Source organism: Diceros bicornis, chromosome 14 (genome assembly GCF_020826845.1).
Source record: "Diceros bicornis minor isolate mBicDic1 chromosome 14, mDicBic1.mat.cur, whole genome shotgun sequence".
Classification (NCBI taxonomy): Eukaryota; Metazoa; Chordata; class Mammalia; order Perissodactyla; family Rhinocerotidae; genus Diceros; species Diceros bicornis.
Window position 1 is genome coordinate 33524869 of NC_080753.1, and position 18088 is coordinate 33542956.

The following is an 18088-nucleotide window of genomic DNA, read 5'->3' on the forward strand; positions in this document are numbered from 1 at the left end:
GTGGCCAGTAGCTACCATAATGAGCAGTGCAGATATACAACATCTCTATCATTGCAGAAGAGACTTTTGGACAGCAGTATTCCAATAGATTCTTGTTTCACAGAATCATGAATATAATTACGGGATGATGACATCTCAGAGTTCCAATTCCTATTCATGATCTCTTTTCTGATGAGTGAGGGTCCATCTCCTTTGTGAGTAAAGGTTAATGATTCCAACTAGATATAAATAGTTAATATTACTTTTAACAGTTTACACTGTATATTACAACCAATAGACAGGTACCTGAATTATGTTTGCATTTTAACAGAAGGTTTTAGAGGGAAATTCATGTAACAAAACCAATAGTCAGGAAAAAAACATTTATCACCTAGAAATTTCCTTGCCAGTTCCCATAGCACTAACAATCCCCTTGGTCATGGTCAGGCTCTTTTTTAGTTTTACCTCTATATATGCATCTTTAAACACTATAGATTATTTTGAACTTTACAGATACCTATAACAATTTAGCAAACATACTACTGAACTAAAATAAGGTCTCAAAATAAAACATATAGCGTGATTACATTTGTACAAAAATTTTTTAACTGTTCATCTTCATTTTTGTGTGGCATTCCATTGGATAAGTAAACCACACTTTATTTATTTATTTTTTATTTTTAAAGATTTTATTTATTTATTTTCCCCCCAAAGCCACCGTAGATAGTTGTATGTCATAGCTGCACATTCTTCTAGTTGCTGTATTGGGACGCGGCCTCAGCATGGCTGGAGAAGCGGTGCGTCGATGTGCGCCCGGGATCCGAACCCGGGCCGCCAGCAGCGGAGTGCGCGCACCTAACCGCTAAGCCACGGGGCCAGCCCCCACACTTTAAATTATTCGTTCTGTTTGTGGGAATTTGATTTGTTTCTTTGGTTTAGAAATTATGAACAATGCTGCTATAAGCAGTCATATACATGTATGCTGGCACACATGAGCAGATATCTGTCAAAATTATATGCCTAGGAGTGGAATTACTAATGTATATGCATAATATCCAACCTAAATAGATAATGCCACACTGCTATCCAAAGTGGCTGAACCAGTTTCTGCTATGGCCAGCAATGTATGGCAGCTCCTGATGCTCCATTTTCCCACCAATACTTGGCATAGTCAGTCATTTGTTTATTTTCTCATTTCCTTGCTTTTTTCTGTTTTTTAATTTTGTAAAATATACATAACATAAAATTTACAATTTTAACCATTTTTAAGTATTCAGTTAAGTAGCATTATGTACATTCACATTGTTGTGCAGCCATCAACACCATCCACTCCAGAACTCTTTTCATCTTGCAAAACTGAAACTCTGTACACTTTAAACAATAACTCTCCATGCCTCCCTCACTCCAATCCTTGGCAACCACCATTCCACTATCTCTGTGAATTTGAATGTTGTCAGTACCTGATATGAGTAGAATCATAATGTTTGTCTTTTTGTGGCTAGCTTATTTCACTTAGCATAATCTTCTCAAGTTTTATCCATGTTGTAGCATGTGTCAGAATTTTCTTCCTTTTTAAGGCTGAATAATATCCCATTGTATGTATACACCATATTTTGCTTATCTGTTCATCGGTTGATGGACAATTGGGTTGCTTCCTCCTTTTGGCTATTATGAATAATGCTGCTATGAACATAGGTTTATAAACATCTGTTTGTGTCCCTGCTTTTGATTCTTTTGGATATAGTCTGACACGTAGAATTGCTGGATGATATAGTCATTCTATATTTAACTTTTTGAGAAATCACCATACTGTTTTCCACAATGGCTGCATCATTTGACATTCTCACCAACAGTGCACAAGGGTTCCAATTTTACCACTTGCTTACCGAGACTTGTTAATTTCTGTTTGCTTTTTGTTAAAAAAGCCATCCTAATGGGTGTAAAGTGGTATCTCATTGTAGTTTTGATTTGCATTTCTCTGATGATTAGTGATGTTGAGCATCTTTTCATATGCTTATTGGCTGTTGTATATCTTCTTTGGAGAAATATCTATTCAAGTCTTCTCTCCATTTTTTTTTTTAAAGATTTATTTATTTATTTTCCCCCCAAAGCCCCAGTAGATAGTTGTATGTCATAGTTGCACAGCCTTCTAGTTGCTGTATGTGGGACGCGGCCTCAGCATGGCCAGAGAAGCGGTGTGTCGGTGCGCACCCGGGATCTGAACCGGGGCTGCCAGCATCAGAGAGTGCACACTTAACCACTAAGCCACGGGGCCAGCCCATCTCTCCATTTTTTAAGTAGGTTGTTTGTCTTTTCGTTGTTGAGTTTTAGTTGTCTATGTATTCTGGATCCTAATCCCTTATCAAACATGTTATTTGGAAATATTTTCTCCCATTCAGTGGCTTGTCTTTTCACTAAGTTAACAACGTCTTTTGATACACAATTTGTCTGTTTTTTCTTTGTTGCCTGTGCGTTTCGTGTCTAATGATCCAAGAAATCATTGTCAAATCCAATGTCATGAAGCTTTCCCCCCAAGTTTTCTTCTAAGAATTTTATAGTTTTAGGTCCTTGGATCCATTTTGAGCCTAGTTTTTGTATACAGCATTAGGTAAGGGTCCAACTTCATTCTTTTGTATGTGGATATCCGGTTTTCCCCAGCACCATTTGTGGAAAAGACTGTTCTTTCTCCATGAATGAATGATCTTGGCAGCCTTGTCAAAAATCATCTGACCATATGTGCAAAGGTTCATTTCTAGGCTTTCTATTCTATTCCATCAGTCTATATGACTTCCTTATGCAAGTACCACACTGTTTTGATTACTTAGCTTTGTAGTAAACTTTGAAATCAGGAAGTGTGAGTCCTCTAACTTTGTTGTTCTTTTTCAAGATTATTTTCAGTATTTGGGGGTCCCTTGAGGTTCCAGATGAATTTTAGGTTGGGTTTTTTTATTGCTGCAAAAAACGGCACTGGGATTTTGATGGGGTGGTATTGAATCTGTAGATTGCTTTGGGCAGTGTTGATATCTTAACATTTTTAAGTCTTCTAATCCATGAACACAGGATGTCTTTCCATTGATTTGTATCTTCTCTAATTTCCTTAGTCAATGTTTTTTTTTGTTTCCATGAATGTGCAAGTCTTTTACCTGCTTGTTTAAGTTAATACCCAAGTATTTTATTCTTTTTAATGCTATTGTAAATGGTATTGCTTTCTTAACTTCCTTTTCAGATTGTTCATTGTCAGTGTATAGAAATGAAAATTATTTTTGTGTGACCTTTATCCTAAAACTTTGCTGAATTTATTTGTTCTAACAATTTTGTGTTTGTGTTTGTGTGGAATCCTTAGGGACTTCTACATATAAGATTATATCATCTGGGAACAGAAATAATTTTACTTCTTCCTTTCTGATTTGGATGCATTTTATATCTTTTTCTTGTCTAATTGTTTTGGCTAGAGCTTCCAATACTTTGTTGAACAAAAGTGGCAAAAGTGGGTACTCTTGTCTTGTTCCTGATCATAGAGGAAAAGCTTTCTGTCTTTCACATTTAGTATGAAGTTAGCTGTGGGGTATTCATCTATGGCTTTTATTACGTTGAGGTAGTTTCCTTCTATTCCTATTTGTTGAGTGTTTTTATAACGAAAGCATGATGAATTTTGTCAAATGCTTTTTTCTTCATCAATTACTATAATCATGGTTTTTTTCCCTTCATTCAGTTAACATGATGTATTACATTGATTGTTGAACCATATTGTTGAACATACATTGATCGTTCTCATACATTGAACCATCCTTGCACCCTAAGAATAAATCCCAGTTTGTCATGGTGATGCTGCTGAATTCAGTTTGCTAGTATTTTGTTGAGGATATTTGTGTTAATATTCATAAGGGATATTCGTCTATAGTTTTCTTTTCTTGCATTGTCTTTGTCTGGCGTTGGTATCAGGACTTTGCTGCCCTCATAGAATGAGATTGGAAGTATTCCAATCTCAATTTTTCAATTTTTTGGAAGAGTTTTAAATGTTTGGTAGAATCATAGTGAAGCCATCAGATTCAGGATTTTTTTTGATTACTGATTCAATATCCTACCTGTTATGGGTTTATTCAGATATTCTGTTTTTTTCACGATTCAGTCTTGGTAAGATTTTTTGCTTTTAGGAATTTGTTCATTTCATATAGGTTATCCAATTTAATGGTATATAATTGTTCGTAGTACTTTATAATCATTTTTATTTCTATGGAATAGGTAGTAATATCCTTCTTTCATTTCTGATTTTAGTCTTGTCTCTTTTTGTCCTAGTCAATCCAGCTAAATGTTTGTCAATTTTCCTGATCTTTTCAAACTACCGACTTTTGGTTTCACTGATTTTCTCTATTTTTTCTAGTCTTTATTTTATTAATCTCTGCTCTAATATTTTTAATTTCCTTCCTTCTACAAACTTTGGGTTTAGTTTGTTCTTTTCCTAGTTCATTAAGTTTAGAGTTCAGTTGTGATTTGAGATCTTTGTATTTTTTTAATGTAAGCATATGCAGCCATAAATTTCCCCTAAGCACTGCTTTCACTGCATCCCATAAGTTTTGGTATGTTGTGTTTTCATTTGTGTCTAAATATTCTCTAATTTCCCTTGTGATTTCTTTTGACCCATTGATTGTTTAAGAATGTGTTGTTTAAAAGGAGCTAAGAACATACAATGGAGAAAAGAAAGTCTCTTCAATAAATGCTATTGGGAAAACTGCACAGCCACATGCAAAAGAATGAAAGTAGACCATTATCTTTTGCCATACACAAAAATTCATTCTAAATGGATCAAAGACTTGAAAGTAAGGCCTGAAACCATAAAACTCCTAGAAGAAAATATAGGCAGCACACTCTTTGACATCAATCTTAGAAGGATCTTTTTGAATATCATGTCTACTAGGGCAAGGGAAACAAAAGGAAAAATAAACAAGTGGAACTTCATCAGACTAAAGAGCTTCTGCAAAGCAAAGGAAACCATGAACAAAACAAAAAGACAACCCACCAACTAGGAGAAAATATTTGCAAATCATATATCTGACAAGGGGTTAATCTCCAAAATATATATAAAGAACTCACACAACTGAACAACAAAAATACAAACAACCTGATCAAAAAATGGGCAGAGGATATGAACAGACATTTTTCCAAAGAAGGTATACAGATGGCCAATAGGCACATGTTCAACATCACTAATCATCAGGGAATTGCAAATCAAAACTACACTAAGATATCACCTTACACCCATTAGAATGGCTATAATCACCAAGACAAAAAAATAACAAATGTTGGAGAGGTTGTGGAGAAAACGGAACACTCAGACACTGCTGGTGGGAATGCAAACTGGTGCAGCCACTATGGAAAACAGTATGGAGATTTCTCAAAAGATTAAAAATAGAAATACATATGACCCAGCTATCCCACCACTGGGTATTTATCCAAATAACTTGAAATCAAGAGACTTACGGACCCCCTATGTTCATTGCAGCATTATTTGCTATAGCCAAGAAGTGGAAGCAACCCAAGTGCCCAGTGACTGATGAACAGATAAAGAAGATGTGGTATATATATACAGTGGAATACTACTCAGCCATAAAAAAGACAAAATTGTCCCATTCACAACAACATGAATGGACCTTGAGGGTATTATGTTAAGTGAAATAAGTCAGACAGAGAAAGACAAACACCATATGATTTCACTCATGTGGAAGAGAAACTAACATAGGAACAGAGAGAACAGTTCAGTGATTACAAGGGAGAAGGAGGTTGGGCACAAGGGGGGAAGGGGTGCATTTATATGGTGACTGACAAATAATAATGTACAACTGAAATTTCACAATGTTATAAACTATTATGACCTCAATTAAAAAAAAGGCAGAAAATTGATGAGGAGTAGGGGTTTGGAAGGGAAGGCGAGTCAAGACAGGGTTTAGGAATGTGGTGGACTAAATGTATGTGTCCCCCCAAATCCATATGTTAAAGCCTAATCCCCAGTGTGATAGTGGGGCCTTTGGGAAGTGATTAGGTCATGAGGGTGCAGCCCTCAGGAATGGGATTAGTGTCCTTACAGAGACCCCAAAGAGCAAGAGCTGCATTGTAAGAGAATGAATATATTAACATCATATATTAAAACATTTTCTTTGAAAAAAAGTGTGTTGTTAAATTTCTACAAACTTGTAAACTTTCCAGTTTTCACTTATTGATGTCCACCTTCATCCCATATTGGTCAGAGAAGATAGTTTATGTGATAGCTATCTTTTCAAATCTATTGAGACTTAATTTGTAGCCTAATATATGTTCTATGCTGGAGAAAGTCCAGGTGCATTTGAGAGAATGCATATTCTCTTTCATTTTTGGTTAGAGCACTCTGTGTATACCTGTTATATCTAGCTGGATTATTGTGTTACTCAAGTCTTCTATTTCCTTACTTATCTTTTGTCTGGTTGTTCTATCCATTATTGAGAGTGGAGTATTGAAGCCTCCAACTATTATTGTAGAACTATTTCTTCATTCAATCTGTCTATTTTTGCTTCATATATTTTGATGATCTGTTATCAGGTATGTAAATGTTTATAATTATTCTTTCTTCTTCTTTTATTGAAACTTTTATTAATATATAATGTTCTTTGTCTCTTGTAACTGTTTTTAATTTAAAGTCTATTTTGATTCATATTACTATAACCATCCATGCTCCCCTTGGTTACTATTTGCTTGGAATATCTTTTTTCATCTATTCACTTTCAACCTATTTGTGTCTTTGGATCTAAAGTGAGTATCTTGTAGACAGGATGTAGTTGGCTCATTTTTTAATTCCATTCTACCAGTTTCTGTCTTTTGATTGGAGAGTTCAATCCATTTAAATTTAAAGTAATTACTGATAAGGAGGGACTTACTTCTGTCCTTTTGCTATTTGATTTTTACATGTCTTATACCTTTTTCTTGTCCGTCATTTTCTGCATTATGTTTTTTGGTGTTTAGCTGATTTTTTCTGTAGTGCAACTTTTAGATTCCTTTCACATTTCCTTTTGTGTATAGCTTTTTGTGTTTACCACAGGGATTACATTTAACATCCTAAAATTAAAGCATTATAATTTGAATATATATCAGCTTAACTTCAACAGCATATAAAAATCCTGCTCCTACATAGCTCTATCTTTCCCACTTTTCAGTTGTTGGTGTCACAATATTAAATATTTATACATCATATGTCCAAATTCATAGACTAACAATTTTTAATGAATTAGTCTCTTAAATCACATAGAAAACCAAATGTGAAATTACAAATGAAAGTTACAATAATACTAGCTTTTAAATTGTCCGTGTGTTGACCTTTACCAGGAATCTTTATTTTTCATACAGCTTTGAGTTACTCACTAGTGTCCTTTTATTTCAATCTAAAAGACTCCTGTTAGCACTTTTTGCGGGCAGGTCTAGTGGTAATGAACTCCCTCAGCTTCTGTTTATCTGGAAATATGTTAAGTTTTCTCTCATTTTTGAAGGACAGATTTGCTAGATATAGGATTCTTGGTTGACAGTTTTTATCCTTCAGCACTTTGAATATATCAACCTACTGCCTTCTGTCCTCCAAAGTTTCTGATGAGAAATCTGCTGATAGGGCCGGCCCCGTGGCTTAGTGGTTAAGTGCATGCGCTCCGGTGCTGGCAGCCCGGGTTCGGATCCCGGGCTCGCACCAACGCACCGCTTCTCCGGCCATGCTGAGGCCGCGTCCCACATACAGCAACTAGAGGGATGTGCAACTATGACATACAACTATCTACTGGGGCTTTGGGGGAAAAATAAATTAAAAAAAAAAAAAAGAAATCTGCTGATAAATTGTTAGGAAGCCCTTGTATGTGACAAGTCACTTTTCTCTTGCTGAATTCAAGATTCTCTCTGGCTTTCTACAGTTTGCTTGTAATGTGTGTCACTACAGATCTCTTTGAATTTATCCTACCTAGAATTTGTTGAGCTACTTGGATGTTTATATTCATGTCTTTCCTCAAATTTGGGATTTTTTGACCACTTTTTCTTCAAATAAAATCTCTGCCCCTTTCTCTCTCTCTTCACCTCCTGGGACTCACTAAATGCATATATTGATCCATATGATAATGTCCCACAAGTCCCTTAGACTCTGTTTGCTTTTCTCCAATCTTTTTTCTTTCTGTCACTCAGACACAATAATTTTATATGTCCTATCTTTAAGTGCACTGATTCTTTCTTCTGCCTCAGCAAAACTGCTTTTGAATCAGTCTAAGAATTTTCTTTTCACAACAAAACTACAAATATTTTTGTAGTTTTCAGCTTTAGAAATGTTGGGGAGTAAAGGCAGTGTTCTTATTTATGTTTTCTATCTCTTTATTGATATTTCCATTTTGTTCATACATCATTCTATGGACTTTATACACATCTTCATTCAGCTCTTTGAGCATCTTTTTTTGTGTGGTAAGAAAGCTTAATATTTACTCGCAGCAAATTTCAAGTATATAATACTGTACTATTAACTATAGTCACCATGCTGTACATTAGATCCTCAGCACTTTTTTATCTTATGACTGAAAGTTTATAACCTTTGACCTATATTTCCCCAATTCCCACTTCCCCCAGCTTGCAACCCCTGTAAAATACCATTCTACTCTCCGTTTCTATGATCAGTTTTTTTTTTGTTTTTGTTTTTGTTTTTTTTAGATTCCATCTATAAATGATACCATATAGTATTTTTCTTTCTCTGTCTGGCTTATTTCACTTAGCATAATGCCCTCCAAGCTTATTCATGTTATCACAAATGGCAGTATTTCCTTCTTTTATCTAGCTGGATATTATTCTTGCATATACATATGTATATATAATGGGATATTATTCATATATAGATACATCACATTTTTTATCCATTTTTCCACTGATGGATACCACTTAGGTTGTTTCCAAACCTTGCCTATTGTGAATAATGCTGCAGTGAACATGGGAGTGCGGATATCACTTTGAGAAATGGATTTTGTTTCCTTTGATGTGTACCCTGTGGTGGGATTGCTGGGTCACATGGTAGTTCTATTTAAAAAATTTTCAGGAACCTCCATAGTGTTTTTCATAATGGCTGTACCACTTTATATTTTTAACCACAAGGTACAAGAGTTTCCGTTTCTCCACACCCTTGCCAACATTTGTTATCTCTTGTCTTTTTGAAAATAGCCATCCTAACAGGTATGATTTGATATCTCATTGTGGTTTTGAGTTGCATTTTCCTGATGATTAGTGATGTTGAGCAGCTTTTCATGTACCTATTGACAATTTGTAAGTCTTCTTTTGAAAAATGTCTATTCAGATCTGCTGCCTAATTTTTAATTGGATTATTATTTTCCTATTGATTTGTATGTGTTAAATATATTTTGGATATTAACCTCTTATCAGATATATGAGTTGCAAATATTTTCTCCCATCCATAGGTTGCCTTTACATTTTATTTATGGTTTACTTTTGCTGTGTGGAAGCTTTTTAGTTGATGTAGTCCTACTTGTTTATTTTAACTTTTGTGTCTTGTGCTTTTGGTCTCATATCCCAAAAATCATTGCCAATACCAATGACAAGGAGCTTTTTTCCTAGGTTTTCTTCTAGGAGTTTTTTGGTTTCACTTCTTCCATTTAAGTCTTTAATCCATTTCAAGTGAATTTTTGTGAGTGGTGTAAGATAGGGAGGCAGTGTCATTCTCTTACATGTAGGTATCCAGTTTTCCCAAAACCATTTATTGAAGAGACTATCCTTTCCCTGTTGTGTGCTATTGACCATATATGCAGGGTTTATTTCTGGGCTCTCTGTTCTGTCCCATTGTTCTATATGCCTATTTATGCCAGTACCATACTGTTTTGATTACTATAGCTTTGTAATATAATTTGAAATCAGAAAGTGTAATGCTTCCAGCTTTGTTGTTCTTTCTCAGGATTGTTTTGGCTATTCAGAGTCTTTTGTGGTTCCATATGAATTTTAGGATAGCTTTTGCTGTTTCTTTAAAAGCTGCCAATGGACTATTGATGGAGATCGCACTGAGTCTGTAGATCACTTTGATAGTATGAATATTTTAACAATATTAATTCTTCCAATCCAAGAACATGGGGTAGCTTTCCATTCATTTGTCTCTTCTTAAATGTTTCTCAGCAGTGTCTTACAGTTTTCAGTATGCATGTCTTTCACTTGGTTAAATTTATTCCTAAGTATTTTATTGTTTTTAATGCTATTGTAAATGCAATTGCTTTCTTAATTTCTCTTTCAGATTTTTGTTGTTAGCGTGTAGAAACACAACTGATTTTTGTATATTGATTTTGTATCCTGCAACTTTATTGAATTTGTTATTAGTTCTTAAGTTTTTTGTTGGAGTCCTTAGGATTTTCTATATATAAGATTATGTCATAATCAAGATATGGAAACAACCTAAGTGTCCAACAATGGATGAACAGATAAAGAAAATGATATATATAAATCGTGTATATGCATATATATATGCATATGTATATACACTGTATAATATTCCATTGTGTGTGTATATATATATATACACACAATAAAATATATATATATAATGGAATATTATTCAGCCATAAAAATAATGAAATCTTGCCATTTGAAACAACATGAATGGAACTTGAGGATATCATGCTAAATGAAATAAATCAGACAAAGACAAATACTGTATGATTTCACTTATATGTGGAATCTAAAAACAAACAAAACAGAAAACAAAAAAACAAGCTCACAGATACAGTGAACAGATTGCTACTTGCCAGAGGTGGGGAGTAGGGGGGTGAAATGGGTAAAGGGGGTCAAAATGTACAAATTTCCAGTTATAAAATAAATAAGCCATGGGGATGTAACATACAGCATGGTGACTATAGTTAACAATACCGTATTGTACATTTGAAAGTTGCTAAGAGAGTAAATCTTAAAAGGAAAAACATTATTTCATTTGCAAACAGACAATTTTACTTCTTCCTTTCGAATTTGGATGACTTTTATTTCTTTTTCTTGCCTAAGTGCTCTGGCTAGAACTTCCAGCACTATATTAATAGAAGTGGCATGAGTCAGCATCTTTGTCTTGTTCATCATCTTAGAGTTTTGAAAGGCTTTTAGCATTTCACCATTGAGTATGATGTTAGCTGTGGGCTTGTCCTATATGGCATTTATTATGTTGAGGTACATTCCTTCTATACCAATTTGTTGAGAGTTTTATCAGGAAAGGATGTTGAATTTTGTCAAATGCTTTTTCTGCATCTATTGAGGTGATCATATGATTTTTAATCCTTCTTTCTGTTAATGTCACGTATCACATTTACTAATTTGTGTATGTTGAACCATCATTGGATTCCAGGGATAAATCCCACTTGATAATGGTGTATTTTAAAGAGCTCTTGAATTTGTATTGCTAGCATTTTGTTGAGGATTTTTGCATCTATGTTCACCAGATATTGACCTGTAGTTTTTTTTTTCTTGTAGTGTCCTTGTCTGGCTTTGATATCAGGGTAATGCTGGCCACATAAAATGAGTTTGGAAGTGTTCCTTCCTCTTCAATGTTTTGGAAGAGTTTGAGAAAGACTGGTATTAATTCTTCTTTAAATGTTTGGTAGAATTCACAATTGAAGCCATCTGGTCCTGGGCTTTTCTTCGTTGGGACATTTTTGATTACTGATTCAATCTCCTTACTAGTAATTGGTCTGTTCAGATTTTCTATTTCTTCATGATTTAGTCTTGGTAAGTTGTATGTTTCTAGGAATTTATCCAATATTTCTAGGTTATCTAATTTGTTGGCATATAATTGTTCATAGTAGAGTCTTATGATCCTATGTATTTCTGTGTTATCAGTTTAATATCTCCTCTTTTGTTTATAATTTTATTTATTTGAGTCATCTTTCTTTTTCCTTAGTGTAGCTAAAGGTTTGTCAATTTTGTTTATCTTATCAAAAACCCAACTCTTAGTTTCATTGATCTTTTCTATCATGTTTTTAGTTGCTATTTCATTTATTTACACTCTATTTGTTACTTTCTTCCTTCTACTAACTTTGAGCTTAGTTTATTTTCCTTTTTCTAGCTCCTTGAGGTGTAATGTTGTTTATTTGTAATCTTTCTTAATGTAGGCATTTATTACTATAAACTTTCCTCTTAGAACTGCTTTTACTGCATCCCATAAGATTTGGTATGTTCTGTTTCCTTTTTTGCTTACCTGAAGATATTTTTTGATTTCCCTTTTGATTTAGCCTTTGACCTATGGTTGTTTAGGAGTGTGGTGTTTAATGTGTGGTGTTCCACATATTTGTGAATTTTACAGTTTCCCTCCTGTTATTGGTTTCTAGTTTCATATCATTGTGGTTGGAAAAGATACTAATATGATTTTTGTATTCTTAAATATGTTAAGACTTGTTTTGTGACCTAACACTTGAGCTATCCTGGATAATGCTCCGTGTGCACTTGGAAAGAATGTGTATTATGCTGCCATTGAATGTAATATTCTATATATGTCTGTTAGATCTGTATATGTCTAAAGTATAGCTCAAGTCCAATATTTCCTTATAATTTTCTGTCTGAATGATCTATCCGTTGTTGAAAGTGAGGTGTTGAAGTCCCCTACTGTTATTGAATTGCTGTCTGTTTCTGCCTTCAGATCTGTTTATAATTGCTTAATATATTTAGGAGCTCCAATGTTAGGTGCATATATGTTTATAATTGTTATATCTTCTTGGTGAATTGATCCTATTTCATTATATAATGACCTTCTTTGTCTCTTGTTACAGCTTTTGTCTGATATAAGCATAGCTACTCCTGCTCTTTTTTGGCTTCCATTTGCATGGAATACTTTTTCTATCCCTTCGCTTTGAGTCTATGAGTGTCCTTAGATCTAAAGTGAGTCTCTTGCAGGCAACATACAGTCCTTTAAAAAAAAAAAAAAAAACATTCAGCCACTCTATATCTTTTGATTGGAGAATTTAATCCATTCATATTTAGAGTAATTGTTGATAGGTAAGGACTTACTATTTTGTTAATTGTTTTCTGATTGTTTGTAGTTCCTTTGCTCCTTTCTTCCTCTCTTTCTGTCTTCCATTGTGAATTGATTATTTTTGGAGTGGAATGCTTTGATTCTTTTTTCTTTATTGTTTGTGTATCTACTATAGGTTTTTGCTTTGTGGTTACCATGAGGCTTTCATAATACATCTTATAGTTATAGCAGTCTATTTTACGCTGATATCAACTTAACTTCAATTGCATAAAAAACTCTACATATTTACTCCTTTCCCCACATTTTATGTTGTTGATGTCACAATTTACATCTTTTTATATTGTGTATTCATTAACAAAATATTGTAGCTATAGTTATTTTTAACTTTGTCTTTTAACCTTTGTACTAGAGTTAAAAATGATTTATACTCCAACCATACAGTACTAGAGTATTATCTTTATTATCTTTATATAATTATCTTTACCAGTGCATTTATACTTTCATATGTTTTCATATTACTAATTAGTGTCCTTTCATTTCCATTTGAATAAATCCCTTTAGCATTTCTCATACGGCATGTCTAGTGGTGATGAACTCCCTTAGATTTTGTTTGTCTGGGAAAGTTTTTATCTCTCTTTCATTTCTGAATGATGATGTTGCTAGATAAAGTATTTTTGATTGGCAGCTTTTTTCTTCGAGTACTTTGAATATATCGCCCCCTCTCTCATGGCCTGTAAAGTTTTTGTATTAATCTCTTCAATCTTGCTGAGCTTCCTTAAAATAATTATTTCGAATTTCTTTTTGGGTAACTCACAGATCTTCATTTCTTTGGGATCAACTACTGGAAGATTATTGTGTTCCTTTTGTAGTGTCATGTTTCTGTGCTTTTTAGTGTTTCTAGTGGCTTTATATTGATTCCTGTGCATTTACAGGAGTAGTCACCTCTTCCAGACTTTTCAGACTGGCTTCAGTGGGGAAAGACTTTCACCTGAAAGTGGTGCAAGAGTGGTGGCCTGGTGGGGTGCAGCATTTCCAGTTCTAGAAAGGGTGCAGTGGTGTAGTCTCTGTGCAGCTCTGTCAGCTGAGGTCAACATTGACAAAGACTCTGGGGGTCCTTGGTTGGCAAGGCTACAGATGTCAGTGTTGGTAGTAGAAGCTAAGGCTTCTAGGATCCTCCTATTCTCCTTCTTGCTTATGGGGGAAAGTTCTAGTCAAGGGCATCTTTCTTAGTACTGGGTCTGGTGCACCGGCACTCAGAGGGCAGTGGAGCTGGGGTCTGGGTCTTAGAGGTGTGCAGAACTAACAGAGCACTTGGGTCCTGGGGCACAAGAGCAATTTCTGTGGCAGTGGCATTGGTCTCTGAGGTCCAGGCATGTGCAGATCACCAACAGACCTGGGGTCTGGTTCTCTGAGGCTTGCAGTAGTGACTCAAGCCCTAGGGAAGGAGCAGGACACAGTAGTAGCAGGAGTCCAGGGATGATAGGGTGCAGCAGTGGCCTGGGCCCAGGGGACATGGCACAGAAGCAGCATGCCCCAGTGATGATGGGTCAAAGCCTCAACTTAGGGACCAGGGAGTGGGGCACAGGGCATCAGCACTGTGGCCCTGGTGATGGTGGGTCAAAGCTGTGACTCAGGACTCAGCAGGCAGGACACAGAGCAGCAGCAGCACGGACCTGGTGATGATGGATCAAAGGCACAACTTAGGACCCAGAGGATGGGGCACAGAGCAAAGGCAGCTCAGCCCCAGTGATGGCAGGTTAAAGCAATGATTTAGGACCCAGAGGGCAGGTGCAGAACAGCAGAAGCTCCACCTTGGTGATTGCAGGTCAAAGACCTGACTTAGGATGCAGGCGGCAGCGCATATAGCACCAGGACCACCTATGTGATGGCGGGTCAAAGCCCAGGTTCAAGATCCAGAGGGAGGAGTGTAGAACAGCAGTTGCATGGCTTCAGTATTAGTGGGTCAAAGCTCCAATTCTGGACCCAGGGGGCCGAGCACAGTGCAGCTGCAGCTCCAGTGCCCGTAGATGGTGAGGTGCTGTGGTGTCTCAATCCTGGAGAGCAGAGCAGAGCAATGCCCTGGAGGCAGGTCTCACCATAGCAAGAGCTCCGCCCTGGGAAGGAGATGAAGTGGCAGGGACTCAGGGCAGCTCCGTCAGCTAGGTTCAGCATTAGTGAAGACTATGTGGGTTCTTGGTAGCAAAGGATGCCGATGTCCCGGGGAGAGGATTGCTGGAGTCCTCCTGTTCTCCTTTTCCCTGTGGGGTGAAATCCCTCTAAGGGGATCTTTCTTGGTGCTGAGCTGCTCCAGACTGAAGGATGGGATGATGCAGCTAAACTGCTTCCTATGCTTTTCTATGCAGCCATTCTTGGTTTTTGTGCTCTACAGTTTCTGCTTTTTCTTCATTATGGTCCAGAACTTTCCCAGAGCTATTTGCATCAATTTGTAGTTGTTTATTTATTTATTCAGAAGCAGGTGTTGTACCCTACATATTTTAATTAATTAATTAATTTTTATTTTTACTTTTTGATTTTTTTTTATTTTTGTTATTTTTATGGAGGATATGAGTGTTGGGACCTCCTAGTCTGCCATCACGCTTACTTCAGTTTGAATGTCTTTAAGACAGTTGTTTTAAAGTCTTTGTCTACTAAGTTTGCTATCTGTTCTTTCACAGAGACAGTTCTGTTTATTTTTTTTCTTTGAATGGGTCACACTTTTCTGTTTCTTTGTATGCCTTGTGATTTTTATTTTGAAAACTAAACATTTGAATCTTATAATGTGATAACTCGGAAATCAGATTCTCCCCCTCTGGGTTTTCTGGGTGTTTTGCTTTTTGCTTTTGTCTTTTGGTTGTTTTTGTTGTGTAGGGTGTCTCTGTGCCAGGAATCATCCAGAGGTGTATACTCAGGAACTTCTCAGATCTTTTATGAGCCTGCACCTTTCCCTGGGGATATGCAGTAACTTTCTTAATTTCCCTGTATTTGCAGTTGCTTTTGGATGTTCTAGTCCTTATAAGCCTACATCCCAAAATTAAAAAAAAAAAAAAAAAGAAAAATGAAGGGAGAAAAACCCCCCAAGCCCTTTAAATACCCTTGAGCTTGCTTCAACCAGAGGAGAAGAAGCTTGTAATAATGGCAGTGGGAGTTGAAAACATGACTGCCTGCCTCTTTGATGTACCTCCTTGATCAAAAGCAGCAAGCAGCAATCAGAACACTTATCCCTGATATTTGGAGGACAGGGTCCTAATTGCTCACCTTAGGTCCTGCAATCTGTGTTCAAGCTGTTCTAGTGACTCCTGCTGGCTGCCTGCAACAGGCCTGGAGGGTGGGGGGGTGGGTAGCCTCTATGGTGCTAGGCTGAAATTGACTGAAATCAACCACAATCTACCATCCAAGGCTTCCCTTGGGAGTTGCAAGACTTTAATAGACTCTAACATTCCAAAATAGTTACATGGGACATATTCTACCAGTGCAATTGTTGTCCAGGTGGAGATGTGCATCACTGATGCTTCCTATTCCACCATCTGTGTTGACGTCATTCTTTCATAGTCAATCATTGTAATTTAGAGATTCTAGTGAATTTGTCATAGTATTTCGTTATGGTTTTTTTATTACAACTTTATTGAGATATGATTCACATACACTTAAACGATTTAAAGTATACAATTCAGTGGTTTTCAGTATATTCACAGAGTTGTGCAACAATCACAACCAATTTTAGGACATTTTTATCACCCTTAAAAGAAATCTCATACTTATTAGCAGTCACTCCTCATTTCTCCCATCACCTTTCCCCCAGCCCTATGCAAGCACTAATCGACCTTCTGTCTCTATAGATTTGCCTATTATGGACATTTCTTAAAAGTGGAATCATACAATATGTGGTTCTTTGTCACTAGGTTCTTTCACGTGGCATATGTTTTCAATGTTGTCATTATGGTTTAATTTGCATTTCCCTCAGCTAATGAGGTAAAGTACATCTCAGCATGTCTGTTTATCATTTAGATTTCTTCTTTTGTGATTTTCCCATTCATCCACTTCCCCTGTACTCACCATGCTCTGTACCCTGCGAGACTATCCTCTATCAACTACTTATGGTATGGACTACTATACCTCCAAGTGCTCCCTTGCCTATGGGCTTCCATTTGAGTTTGGCAAATTAGAAGCATTAGACCATTCATCTCTTAAGTAGTCTTTCTTAAGCAGTTTTTATATATTCTGTGTATTAGTCAGTCCTTGGTTGGTAACGTGTGACAAATAATTTCTCCCAATATATGGCTTATCTTTTCACTTTTTAAATGATGTCTTTTGATGAACAGCAGTTATTAGTTTTAAGCTAGTAATATGTATAAAATTTTTCTCTATTGCAAATGTCTTCTTTGTTCTGTTTAAGAAATTCTTTCCTGGGCTAGCCCAGTGGCATAGCAGTTAAGTGCGTGTGCTCCACTGAGGCGGCCTGGGGTTTGGATCCCAGGTGTGCACCGATGCACTGCTTGTCAAGCCATGCTGTGGTGGCGTCCCTATGTAAAGTAGAGGAAGATGAGCACGGATGTTAGCCCAGGGCCAGTCTTCCTCAGCAAAAAGAGGAGGATTGGTGACAGATATTAGCTCAGGGCTAATCTTCCTCACACACACAAAAAAGAAATTCTTTCTTAAATCATAGTCATAAAATAATCTTTTCTGAAATTTTATAGATTTTAATTGATGTTTTTTTGCATGTGTATGGTGTGAAGAAAAGGTTCAAAAGGAAAAAAAGGAAAGGGTAAGTTATATTTCGAGCAGAAGAGGAAATATGTGGTGGGGAATAATAGGGACTTAGAGGAATTCCTTTGGAAGAGTGTAATTACTGAAAACTTTCACTCTTGCACATATTTTGGTTCTCTCACACATACACATCCTTGGACCCTCTTCTCACTCACACACACACAGGTAGTGATCTTTGTGAAGTCTGTGCAGCGTTGCATTGCCCTGGCCCAGCTCCTGGTGGAGCAGAACTTCCCAGCCATTGCCATCCACCGTGGGATGCCCCAGGAGAAGAAGTGAGTCAGAGATGGGGAAGATATTTTGTGACCTTGATGAGTTCTTTCAATGATTTCAACATTTTTCTAATTTTCTTTCTCACAA

General features: G+C 36.3%; 1 protein-coding gene across 1 annotated transcript in view; it reads right to left on the minus strand.

Moving 5' to 3' along the window:
• Positions 1 to 18088, minus strand: part of LOC131413874 (saoe class I histocompatibility antigen, A alpha chain-like) — a 257210-nt gene that overhangs the window by 31353 nt on the left and 207769 nt on the right.